The sequence below is a fragment of the Mustela lutreola genome, chromosome 4 (assembly GCF_030435805.1).
Source record: "Mustela lutreola isolate mMusLut2 chromosome 4, mMusLut2.pri, whole genome shotgun sequence".
Taxonomy (NCBI): domain Eukaryota; kingdom Metazoa; phylum Chordata; class Mammalia; order Carnivora; family Mustelidae; genus Mustela; species Mustela lutreola.
The window spans coordinates 155,524,914-155,538,339 of NC_081293.1; the positions used below are offsets into that span (position 1 = coordinate 155,524,914).

The window sequence follows — 13,426 nt, forward strand, 5'->3', positions numbered from 1 at the left end:
TCTTTGCAGATGTGTTTAGCAAGGCAGGGTCATACTGGATTAAGTAGTTCCTAAATCCAGTGTTGCTGATGTTCTTATAAGACGGTAGAAGATGATCAATAAGGTTGTGTGAAGACGGAGGCAGAGATTAGAGCAGTACTACCACAAGCCAAGGAGCACCAAGCTGGAAGAGGCAAGGCAAGTTTCCTCCCCAGAGCCATCAGAGGGAACATAGACATCCCACCACCTTGATTTCAGACTTCTAGTCTCCAGAACCATGCAAGAATGAAGTTCTCTTGTGCTAAGCCAGCCAATTTGTATGGCTTTGTTAGGGCAGCCCAAGGAGATTACTGTAGCCACGTATCAGGGATATACTGAAATACACACTATCTTCTATCCTAGAGTGGGTACAATGCAACCTACCACACCGGATTATAGGAGGATTACTTGAGATTGTCTGTGTAAGAGTATTCAGTATGACGCTTTTTGTCTTAAATTCCATTCTTAAGCCCCAAAGTGCTATCTCTTGTACAGGATGGAATTGCAGTTTAGGGGGAGGAAACACTAATTTCTACGGGGCCATCCAAAAATGTAAGTGACATCTTTGGGCAGTTGGTTTCCCATCATGGAAAAAGATTTAAGCAGAGTCTTTGGCATCCCGAGTGTTAAGGATGTGTGTTAGTTAGAGAATGCATTTCAGTCCAAGTAACAGAAAACCAACCACAGTGGCTTAACAAATAGCGATGAACCAACAAAATTCTCGCACAGTAAAATGTCCTGAATTAACCTCCTCAGTTCGGATCAAAGCACTAGGGTGCCACCAAGGACCCAGGCTCCTCTTTCTGCCCCTGCTGTCTTTATGTATCCTTCATCTTTGGTGCTTGAAGTGAGCTGCCTTACCTTTAGCCACACATGCTCATCCCAACAGGATAAAGAAGGTTGGATCCAGAAGGGACAGCTCACATGAAGCAAGTGAAAATTTTCTAGAATCCTCAGTGCCTTCAAATTAATTCTCACTGTCCAGAACTGGAGTCACATGACATCTCCGAAATGTGAAGATATCCAGGAAATTAAGTTTTTAGCTCAGTTCAATGCTACTTTGAACAAAATAGGTCTTCTATTTGTAAGGAAGGCATCATGGATTTAGGTTAGCTACCTAGCAGAGTAAGCCATAAAAGAGATTCTGGAATAGGTAGAAGATGGAAATAGATGAGCTCTTTCAACTATAAAAATTCAAAGATGCGGCTAGTGAATTTTTCCCCACCCTAAAGGCATTTGCAGTATATATACCAGATACATAATTCTGTCCTCCGGAAGCCTTAGTTCCTTCGTCTGTAAAATAGGGAAGATAATATCCACTTCACGCTTTCTTGGGGAGGGTTATAGGAGTTTAATATTTAGGGTGTTAATTGTAGTGTCTGGCCGTAGTAGATGCTAAATAAATGTAGCTACTCTTTTCACACTAGATGGTAAGCTCCTGGAAGTCTCCATGAAGGCAAGAATTGTGTGGTTCCATGGTGGCTCAGTGCCTAACACAAGTCATCCTTTAGCAGATCTTTGTTAAATGAATGAACCAGTCCATGAGCGCTAATGCAAATAGAAGGCATACTCAAGATTAGTGAGATTTGTCATTTCTCAAGTAGGGTTTTGGCGCATGTATTTGAAGCATCTTCTGTAAGTATGAGGTGGGGACAGTCCTCAGTAAGGGAAAAAAATGAAAGGATAAGGGCAAGAAGTTGTTTTGATTGTTGTTAATAGTTATAGGTAACAGAAGCTACTGTACCAGATTTAAGCAGAGAACGGTTTATTACAAGATATTATGAACGCAAGAGAACCAAGACTGTTCTGGCAGTTACTCCCTTGCTAATGTTGCTCATACTCAGCTTTGCTGTTACTAGGTAGTGGACATGAGAATCTGCCATAGCAGCCCCCAGGCAATCACACACACGGGGTCCATAATAGCAGCCAATTTCCCTGTACAGCCACTGCTCCACATTTTCTCCTTCCGAATCTCCTGTGAATATGTCTGCTTGTCAGAGTCCACATCACGCATAGACCTGGAGCTGCAAGGGATCCTGGGAAATGTAGTTTGTAGCCTCTCAGCTGCTGTAGTCGAGGCAAGTTTGCTAAAAAGAGATTGGACAGGGTGCTAGCTAATGCACAATATCTGACCCAGAACTTCTAAGCAGCCGTGTGTAGTTGTCCCAGCAACACAGCCTGCAGGTCACAGAGGGAAGAGGCAACGTGCAGGAAGCATTGGAAGACCAGAGGAACACGGCAAAGCATTTAGGCCCACATACCTCCAGAACCTGCAGAACAGACATCCATGACAATAGGTTGCTAACTGGGGAACACAGAGAGTCAGGAGATGAGGAGAGGTGAAAGTAGTTGTCCATGTGCATGCATGGGTGGATTGTGTGCAGAGAGGGATGTGCTGTCCATTTCCCTTTGCAAGCATATTGTCCTGGCTGCCCACCAGCACACGGAGCTTTGGGTCCAGGCAGAGCCAGCAAGCTCATCGCACTGCCCAACTGACCCCATCCATGACCCCAGATGACAAAGTAAGTATGATAAGGGAGGGACTCAGGTGTCCATCGTACAGTGTGGCTCCTGTGGCCCTGGCCTGTATGACCTTCCAGCTAGTCCTAAAATGTGGGCTATGGGAAGGAATGATCAGAAGGCTAGGAGAAGAATGTTTTGTCAGTAACACCAGGTCATGAGACTGGAAGGAATAATCTCAATGATTAAAAAAAGAGAACATAGAAACATGATTGGAGATGTGCTTTTCCCTCTTCTCTTTTCATCTTTTTTTTTTTTTTTTCAATTTCAGTCATGTTTTATAGACTTGTGTGACATAGGCAGCGGGACAGCTGAGCAATTAGCTGGAATTAATCTTGTAGACAGCCAATGTGACAAGCTGGACGATTCAGGTTCACAAAGGATCTTTCATAGGAAAGACAAAACAAAACAACCCAAACTCAAACCAACAAAAAACCCAGTCATGATTTATCCCTCATCCACCCCCACCCCTTTTACTTACTCTTTATTGTAGGGCTTGTGGAGGATTTGACTGATGTCCTGACAGCATTTGTTTCTTTGCAAGCTGCATACATCTCAGCCCTTCGCTCGGGTGTACCTTCCGTAAGCACAGGATCCAGAAATGCAGCGTGCTGTATGCAAACATCATTTTCTAGAAGCAGAGCCCGTGTAATGCCATTAAATGCAATTGGAAGTTAGCAAGCATCTTACTGGAACTCTCTTCCAAACGTATCTAATCCAATTTACCTTTCCTTTGGTATTTAAGTCCCTGGCAGCTTGAGTGGACATTTCTCAGAGCAGTTTGGCTTGAATAGTCGCCCTGTTTTATCTTTCTTTCCTCTTCTCTGTGCACTTCCTGTTCCTATCTCAGCATGCTGTTACAGTGAGCATTAGCTGTTGGGTTACACTTAGTTCCAGACATAGAACTTCGATGCCATATAAAAAACATTCACTTGACTTCGGCATCATGGTGTGTCAGGTATGTTAGCTGGGTGAGTGAATGAGAGACGATCTGTCCTCAAGCTCCGGGCGACTCATCTCTTTTCGGAACCGCAGAATCTTGTGATCATGTGAGAACACTTTATCTCTAATAAACCTGGAATTTCATGACTCATCTGTGCATGATTTTAGTGTTTCTTTTTCAGTTGAAAATGTTCTCTTTTAAGAAGGAAACGTTTGCACACAAACATTTGCAAAGAGGGGAAAAAACCATTTCCTATTCTTTCAGCTTAAATACAATTACAATATTTTAACTCTCACCTTGCGGTTTTAAATTTATGTCGAGCAACATGGCCCTAGGCGATTTAATTATCTGCTTCTGATCTCATCACAAAGTAGTGGAAGCCTGAGGGGAAAGACTTTTCATTCCTCAGTATCTTCTGCTAGGAAGCTGGTGCTCTTGGATGATTTGTTCAAGGAATTATTTTAAAGTGCATTTACTGTAACTGCATCAAACTGGTCTAGTAAGGATGTTCTTTGATGATCTTTTGAGACCTCGACACATGAGCTGCAGGGTAAGAGAACTCAGATAGTCCAGGAGCCAGTCTTCCAGCCTGTGAGGAGAAGCTGACATCCCCTGGACCCAAATCTACCTGTAGGACCCTCCATTAACCAAAGACCCTTTCATGGTAATGACTACTGGTGGCACATCCTTTTGGTCACTGGGGAAACAAAGCTAAAGGACTAGATGGAGGTACTTGCTCAGGCTCAAAGCCATGCAGGTATAGGCAGAGGTTTACCTTAATGACATTCTGAATAGAAGCAGAGAGTGTCCTTCAGAGCCTTTGGCAATGGCTGGAATTGCCAACTGGCCTTGCCATTAAAAACCTATACTGGGGGCACTTGGTGGCTCCGTTGGTTAAATGTCTGATGCTTGGTTTCGCTCAGGTCATGATCTCATGGGTCATGAGATGGAGCCCCACGTCAGGCTCCGCACTCATTGGGGAGTCTGCTTGGGGATTCTCTCCCTCTGCCTCCCTCCCCCCTAAAAATGAATAAATAAATTTTTAAAAATCCCAAAAAACCTGCACTGCTTTCCCAGTCTGACGCTCAGACTCCCATGCTTTGTTTATTCACTTGTGGTCTTTGCACCAGACCTGAGCACCGTGAATGAGTGACCACCTGACCTCACTAAGGTCATTTGCCGGAAATCTCTGTGTGGTCCATCCCAGCCCTTGTTCCCATTGGGTTTGGTTACATCATGATGTCCTTTTATAGGTATCGGTAAGTCGCCACTTCCTCAGCCGGCTGTCATCTCAGATACAGCGCGTATAAAGCTGACCTCGTGCAATGTGTCACAATTGAGCTCGATAGTCTGCACACCTTTCACATCAGCAGCAGCAGCCCTGCTCTCCTTGTCACGCACGCTCCACTGTTCGGACTGTTCCCTGTCCTTCACCCTCCCTTCCTCTTGTTTTCCTTTCCATTCTTCCACTAGCCCTGCACCTAGATCGTAGCAATCATCTCCTCGACCCGACCCTGGAGTGTTAGAACGGAAAGGGCCCTTTTGCAGCCAATCCAGTAGCTTCAGCTGACAAATGAGGCAGGCTAAGAATCTTTGCTCCAAACCAGTCAGACCTACTGTCCTTCCTCCAGCTTCCGCGTTCCTGCTACCCTGCCGGGTGATGTCCTGGTCGTCTCCCACCTGCCTCTCTCCTTCCAGCCATTCTGTGTGTATCCAGTTTTCATGTTTATTTGGCTGAAATATTTCTTTCATCATCTCTCTCTTGTCCACATATTTTTAGTGGTCCCTACTGCTGGGACAACTCATTACTTTATCATCTGAACTGGGATGCTTGAGAGTAATAGACGTGCTAAGACAATAGACACCTACCAGAACAGTCCTGGATAAACCAGGATGTAGATTCACACTTCATATAGCCTAGATCAGAGATCCTAAATCAGAAGGACCAAACTTTGCCCATTGGAATTGAAGGTTTTCCACATTCGGGTCCTGGTTACACGTCTAAGCTCTGTCCTCAATCATCTACGTGGTGTCTTGCCACAGCCAGCTTGTTCATCCTTCTCGCCACACTCGATGTATCTTTCTGCTTGGGAACCTAAAGGTTTTCCTCTGCTTCCCTGGCATCTCTGCTTTCTTCAAGGGCCCCCTCAAATCCCTTTTCTTCCATAAAATCTTCTAAGTCAGTTGTGTCTCCCGAGAATGTCTAGCTCCTCCACAGTCGTGCACTTGTTATCTCTACTACTAATTTGATCCTTATAAGGGATGAAATGAGGTGTTTTGATTTTTTTTTGCCTTCGTGGTGAGGATAGTCTCTGATCAGCCTCTCTATAAATTTAATGTCTGCTTCCAAAGAGAGAGGTCCACAAAATAACACAGAAGGAAAACATAAACATTCAAAATGGAAATCAGAATTTATTTATTTTAAAGGTTTTAGTTATTTTTTTGACAGAAGAGAAAGGGAACACAAGCAGGGGAAATGGGAGGAGGGGGAAGCAGGCTTCCCACTGAGCAGGGAGCTCGATGCAGAGCTCGATCCCAGGACCCTGGGATCATGACCTGAGCCAAAGGCACATGCTTAATGACTGAGCCACCCAGGCACCCCAGAAATCAGAATTTTATTTCACTCACGAGTATAGGAGACTGTGCACCCTCTGCTGAGGGGACCCCAGCATCATCTAGCAGAAGTACCGAGCAAACCCACCTCCGTCTGTGGGGCCCTATGACAACACGGGTGTCGGCTTATTGCCTGGGTTTTATTGGAACCCCAGAAGGCTCGAAACACCCCAGTGTCCAGCAGTGGGGAACCAGTTGAATAGACTGTGGTATAGCACACAGTGAGGCATCATGTAGCTGTAAAAAGAGAGAGAGAAGGAAGATGTCTGTATATGAGTATGGAGAGGTCTTTTTAAAAAATATTTTATTTATTTATTTATTTGAGAGAGAGACGGAGAGAATGAATGGTGGGTAGGGACAAGGAAACTTCCTGCTGAGCAGGGAGCCTGATGCAGGGCCCAATGAAGTCTTGATGCTAGGCTCAATTCCAAGACGCTGAAATCATGACCTGCACTGAAGTCAGACACTTAACCGACTGAGTCTACCCAGGAGTGCCTGAATAGGGAGAAATCTGTTAAGATATGCACAAGTGGGGAAGAACAAGGATATTGTGTGCTGCTGCCCAAGTACCTTTAAGTACTTTATTTAATGAAATTATTTCTTTTATAATGTATAAAGTATAATTAATTTTGCTTTCCCTCACTGGCAGTCTTTTCATGCTTGACTTGGTGGAACTGAGTAACCATCCAGGAAGGGATACCAGAACTATGCTTTAGAAAATTCTTTCTGCCACGAGTGAGGGCACTTTGAAGTGAGGAGGGGAAGCCTGGGGAAGGCATGGCCATGGGGTGGAATCAGCATCTAAGCGCCCATGGTGCAGCCCTGGATTCTGCTCTGTCAACCAGGTTTCCTTATAAGAAGCTTATCCACTTGCTGGCTCCATATCTCAAGGCTCCCCTCTGATTGCTTCTGACCTTCAAGAGTTTAGACTTTTGTTTCAGATGAACATTTTATTCAGCAGTGTGATTTTTCAGCCTGGTAATTTTGGACACCAGACTTGTTTTATTTGGTGATGTATGTGGTGGTTTCTCCCAATAGCAGAGTCAGGGGAAAAGAGATCCTTTGTCCCACTCATTGCGTTTCTTTCCATGAAATGTAATTTACAGATTTTTAAGAATGCCATTTAGAAATAATATCCCGTTAATTGTATTCTATTGTTTTCTAACAACTTTGACACTTATGGGGAAAAAAAGTTTAAGACATGATTTTTTTTTTAAAGCAGACATCAGGGATGACCTGTTGTAAGAGGACATTATTATTATTACTATTATTCTGTAGGAAGTAACGATTCCTCACTCCCAAACACCCCATCCAGTCAGTTATCAGTCATAATAGATTAATAGATGTTCTTGATAAAGTATGTTCAGAAACACTCCAGTCAGCTGTCTTTTTACATATTTTTTCTATGTTTCATGATATGATCTTATATTATTCTTCTGACAACTAATGAAAGAAACTGAAGCTCAGAGAGGCTTAGTAACTTGGTCAGGGTCACACAGCCTATTTAATGACAGGCCTGGGTTTGAACTCAGGAACTTCACATTATAGAGGTGGTATTTTCACTGTATACACTGCCTCCCCAACTTGGCCAAGCTCTATCACTTCTGCCTTTGCTAGTGCCTTTCTCATCCTTTCCAAACCTACTGAAAACAGTTACGAGTATCCTCATTATCTCTCCCCTGAAGTAACATGATTTCCTCTCAACAGGCCTCTATCTTCAGATTTGCCCTCTTATAACCTGAAAATCCTCCCTGAGCGCCATCTCCCTAAAGACCACAAGAATTATTTTTCCATTTCATATACATGTTCCAGGGTATCTACCCAATATATGGTGGATGAGTCCTTGCAAAGTCTTGTTGTAACTAGAATTAGAGCTCACTTACTTACTTAAAACAACAAACATTTTTAGGGCAGGACACATTAGCTTGAAATTACCTAAAAGAAGTACCAGCATTGGATGCTCCAGAGGTCATCTAATGGAATGATTTTAAAAGGAAGTAAATTTACATAGCTTTAGTGTAAATTCCATGGGCTCTGCCCTCAAAGAATGGCACATTAGACAGGATTGTACACAAGACTTTTAAGATTATTTTGGAAAGCAACAAAGTGGTGATCACTTATTTTGTAGTGCTCATGAATACACATCTATGGGCAATAAAATAAAAAACTGGTCTCATGTTATATAAATGCACCATTGACGCTGGATAAAATGTCCAGTGACAGCCTCATACACACATTCCAAAGTGCTTTATCTCAAACTGGGTAAAAGGATGTGAAGATGGTGGGTTTCAGAATCTGTTAGATGACCAAAGAGTAACTCTAACAATGACTAAGATACGTTGACGAAGATATGTATCAAGAATTTAATAAAATTGTGTCAAAACATCGGAAGGAAAAAGAGCTATATTTCTAAGTATCTTATACAATGTGTGATTGTGAATACGCACATGTAAATTAATTATAATTGGAAAATTAACTATTTCAATTTTAACCTTGAAAGTTCATGTGTTTAAACTGACAAAAAACGTTTTTCCTTATTTCCTCATTAAGAAAGCAGAGAGTTGCTTTATCTTTTGGGTCACCTGATTTTTACACATCAGCACTGTACTCCTAGAAAATCAGCTACAGACCCTGCTCTCAGGACACTAAGAGTCCAGGAGAGAAACATAGCCACTACTATTGCCACAAAACCTCCTTAAATTTAGTGGCATAAAACAGCAATCATTTTATTAGGTTCATGGACACAGTGGATTAGGAATTCCAGAAAGGGACAGAGAGGACAACTTTGTGTTGCTCCATGATGTTTGGGGCCTCAGCAAGGAAGACTTGAAGGCTTAGCTGGACTCATTCAAGAGTCTCTTTACTCACTGGCACTGGGCTTCCTCACAGCATGGCAGCCTTTAGGTAGTCAGACTTCTTACAGGGTAGTTCAGGGCTGCAAGCACAAAATTGCCATTGAACAAGGTAGAAGCTCCATCGTCTTTTTCTGACCTGGTCTTTTTCTGATGATGACTACTCATTGTTATTCCTGTCAGTCTTTTGATTACATGCAAGTCAGAGATCTGCTCAGATTCAGGAGAGGAGGCCTAGATCCCACCTCTCGTGGTGAAGAGCATCAGTACCACACTGTAGGAGATCACGTGGGATGGGATATACTGGTGTAGGCTATTTTTGGAAAACATAGTCCAACCCTTTGGCAGGCCCACTTCTAATAGTTAGAGAAGATGGACAACGTAGCGGAAGTGTCATGGGGTTAAAGCACCATCCTGTATGGATGAGGCTTGGGCAAGGAAGAAATGGTGGGATGGGGACATTTGGGAAAGCAATGACAGCACTCAGATGTAGGATTACTGAGATCCAGGCAACTGGATGAAGATGTGGGTTAGGGAAGAGATGGCTAGATATTGTGGAGTCTGGAAGTCAGGCAAAACCAGGGAACAGAAGCAGAAAGGTGTATGTGGGAAGGAGACAGGTGAGATCTGGGGAAGGAAACTGTTCACACTAACACTAATCATGTGTAAACCACACTGTACCCTCATTTCCACCCTCAGCCTTCTGGCCCTGCACCCACCACTGTCCTGAGACTCCTCCCACATACATACCTCCTTGTAGTTTCCTCCTAACGGCTACTTCCTTTGCCCTTTCTGCCCTCCTCACCTCTCTACATCTATGGTATCCCCCTCCAGTCTTCCAGCAGAACGTGCTTGACTGTTCCACAGGTCCTGCTGTTTACTCTCAACCATCTCCAACACCATTGTTTGGCCCATGCATAGCATCTGACTCTGTATTACCCTTTTCTCTCAAAATTCTCTCAGGCCTTGACTTCATTTGGCTCTCTTTCCACCTTTCCGCCCACATCTTCTCAGTTTCCTGGGTTGGTTCCTTTTTATTTCTTTCAGCTGGCTCATTATTTATTGGTGTTCCCCAAATAAGGTTTCTTCCTTGGCTATTGTCCCTGCTTCTTCTGCTCTCAGCATGTGAAGGTGAGCTTCAGGTGGACCATGGGCCCCTGCAATAGGCAATGAGTTTTGCAAGCTTATTCAAGTAGACATGTATTTCAAGGATATGATCCATAACTTCATCACATTCTCAAAGTGGTCTCTGAGTTCAGAAAACCCAGAAGGCTGAGACCCACTGCTTTCTGCATATTTATTCCATGGCCTCAAATTGATATTCAGTCCATATCACTCCCTTAAACTTTAGGAATCCTCCTTGGCTGCACTGGAGACTTTTCAGGGAAGCTTAAAGAAATGTTGGCAATCAATTGAATCAGAATCCTGGGTATGGGGTCCAGTGGGGTAATATTTTCTCTTTACTATTTTCTCTTTACTAAGCTAAAACAAGTTATACCATCTTAAAGAGAACTGAATTATATCAAGATTAGGCTGTCAATTTAGGTGATAAAGGTCTGGATTTTTTTTTTTTTTAATCAGTCCTATAGAGAATAGTTTGAAGATAATTGTTTTCTGTGAACTGACTTCATTCAGCAGACTAACCCTTTTTTACTTTGCATAATTGTTTCTTTTATTTTCATCTATTAAGGTGAAACTTCCTTACTAAAAAGAAAGTAGATTTTAATGGGTGAAGTTTTTAGTTTTGCAAAATGAAGAGAGTTTTGGAGATGGATGTCGGTGATGGTTGCCCGAAAGTGTGAGTGTGGTTAAAACAGTGCATCTCATGATATGAATATTTGACCACAATTTAAAAAAATACTTTAAAAATTTTGAAAGTGGACAAGAGAGTTGACTGTTAACAGAAAAAAAAAAAAAGCCACTGGATTTAGATGGAATAAGTCATGGCCCTTTTAAAAGAAGTTTTGTTGTTTCTCAGCAAAAATTCAATCCATTGAGAAATGATATGAAATCTATTTCTCTCAGTCACAGTGAAACCATGAGGGTGGAAAGTACCTGTTATGGAGAATTCCACACATAGGCAAAAAGAAGAAACCCTATCTCTGCCTAATTCAGTTCATAGTAACCAGACCATAACTACCCCCAACTCACTCCCATGTGTATTTCCTAGAAAAAAAAAAAAAAGAAGAAGAAGAAGAAGAAGAAAAAGAGAAAGAAAGAAAGAAAGCTCACGTATCTGGTAATCTATAATGTAAGAACCAGCATAATTCCTAAATATGTATACTTCCAGTTGGGGAGTTGGGGTGGGTGTATTTTAAAAAGCAATTGAGAAATTACCCAGAGGACTTTCTTTATGGTTTCTTTATGGTATTCTTTATGGTTTGTGTGGTATAGTGGTATAGTATGGTATAGTGGTTGAGCTCACAGAATCTGCAGCCAGAATGCCTCGGTTTTAATTCAGACTCCACTATCAGTTATCAGCATGATCGTTGGCAAGTCAGTTAACCTGCCGGTACCTCAGTTTCCTCACCTGTCATGTTGGTACTTACCTCACAGAATTAAATGAGATAGTACATGTGAAGCACTTAGGACAGAACATATCATGACTCTCCTTTGAGAACCTCAACGCCCACCCCATGCCCCAGCATTTTATACCCCACCCTTCTCTCCTGAGGTGTCATGGCTATTTTGCCAGCACAGTCGACAATGCAACTCTTATTTCTTCAACTTCACCTGACTCCATAGAACACTCATCCATTTACCGAGCTTCACGTTTTCCGAAGGCTCTGAGTTGCCTCCTGACTGGGTAGTCCTCCTGCTTCCTCTGGGCACTCTTGTCTCCCACCTGCGTTCCTTACCCACCTTCCTCCGGATGCTGCACTCTTTGAGCACTTGATTTCCTTTCAGCCATACATCATAGAACGTGTTAGTGTTCATCTTGTTCAATGAGTTTTTGAGTCTTAGGGTTTCTGACTGAAGTTGGTTGTTCCTCTTTTCATCCACTGACGGTTTCAGACAGTTTATAAAGGATGGCCTCTTTGTCAATAGAACATGAAAGGATTTGCAGAATAACATTACTCTTAACAAAAATGTGTGTCAGAACCTAATTGAGATTCCATCTTGACAAGAGAGAATGAAAATAAAAGAAGTCATGAAGTGAATGGGACACAAGGTGAGAGTAAGCACAATGCTTAAGAAACGCCCCCCCCCCCCCCACACACACACACTACCACCATTTTCATCCCGGAAAGAGGAGGCCACAGGCGCATTTATAATCTGATGCCAAAGAAGACAGTACAACTTTCATTTGTTCTTCTAGACGAAACTGACCAAACTCACCAACCAAACAGATAAACCTCCTGAAACCTTGGTCTGTTCTGAGTATGACTTCGGCCTCCTTAAGGATCCTGGCTGGGGAGCTAGACAGGCTGTTAATTAACTGACAAGAGCTTCGTAAACTGCTTAAGAGATGTGGGTGGGCAACAGGGACTCCGAGAGCAAAGACAAGATGATTAAATAAAAATCCTCTCTGATTAGGATAGATCTACCTGCCTTGTCACTCCTGAATCTAAAGGATGTTAGTGCAGATGGCAGGAGTCTTCTCAAGAGACATGGGCTGAGGGGAGTCCCTCAGGGCCGAGGAGAGCAGTAGCCCAGCTCCTCTCTCTAGCATGCAGGGAGGAGTATCTTACAGCCCTGTGTAGTGAGCAAGAACTGGGAAATAAAGAATGTTGATGCCAACTAGACTGAGTACAAAGGACAGCCCTTGGCATGGCAGGTGAGTAAAACCAGAAGGCAAAGTCTCGAGTTTTGAGGCAACTCATAAAGTCTGATTTAGATGGTAAAAGCTTCACTGCCACTTGAGTGAAGATTCACCTCAAAAATACTCAATTCATATATTCTGCCTGCCATTGGCTCTGTGACATATTGCCCAAATGACTGCCAGATGTGTGTGTCTTCTACAAAGCAAATTGCTGATACCCTCACAGCGTGAGGTCTCCAAGCTGAGTTTCCTAGGAAACTGGGCCATCAGGAGGGCATTCTCACTGAGCACTCGCCAGAGGGGGAGACTCCATAAATAGTTCCTTTTTTCCAAAGTTGTTCTTTCCCACCTCCTCTCTGTCCTACCACCTCTCACATCAAAAATGTCTAAACAATGGATGATCTAATAAGATACTAAATGGGCGATAGTATTACCTATGAATACAAAGAATGTCTCTGCTGAATCTCAGTTTGGCCATCTTGCCTGTCAGATGAATGAACAAGATAAGAGTTGTAGAATTAGGCGTTTTCCAGAAAAATCTGTGACCGGTGATCCCAGTCATTATTCCACTGTGTGGAAGATGATGTGAGAAGAGTCATGTGAGATCTAGGGTTTAGAGACTGTTTGTATGTCTTGTGATCCAAGGTGTAGATGCATTACTTAGTGAGGTCCCTGCCATGACAGGCATTGCCCCATTTCACAGTCCAGGGAGTTGAG

At 42.9% G+C, this 13,426-nt stretch overlaps 1 protein-coding gene and 1 long non-coding RNA gene across 2 annotated transcripts in view; one reads left to right on the forward strand and one right to left on the reverse strand.

The window, feature by feature from the left end:
• The window catches only part of CHN2 (chimerin 2), a 290,116-nt gene that overhangs the window by 53,964 nt on the left and 222,726 nt on the right, over positions 1-13,426 (forward strand). The gene's annotated exons all lie outside the window — the stretch shown is intronic.
• Positions 1,358-3,550, reverse strand: LOC131829568 (uncharacterized). Its single transcript, XR_009352915.1, has 3 exons — positions 3,265-3,550; positions 3,020-3,169; positions 1,358-2,105 (listed from the first exon to the last, which is right to left on the reverse strand). It is a non-coding gene; the product is annotated as an uncharacterized LOC131829568 (long non-coding RNA).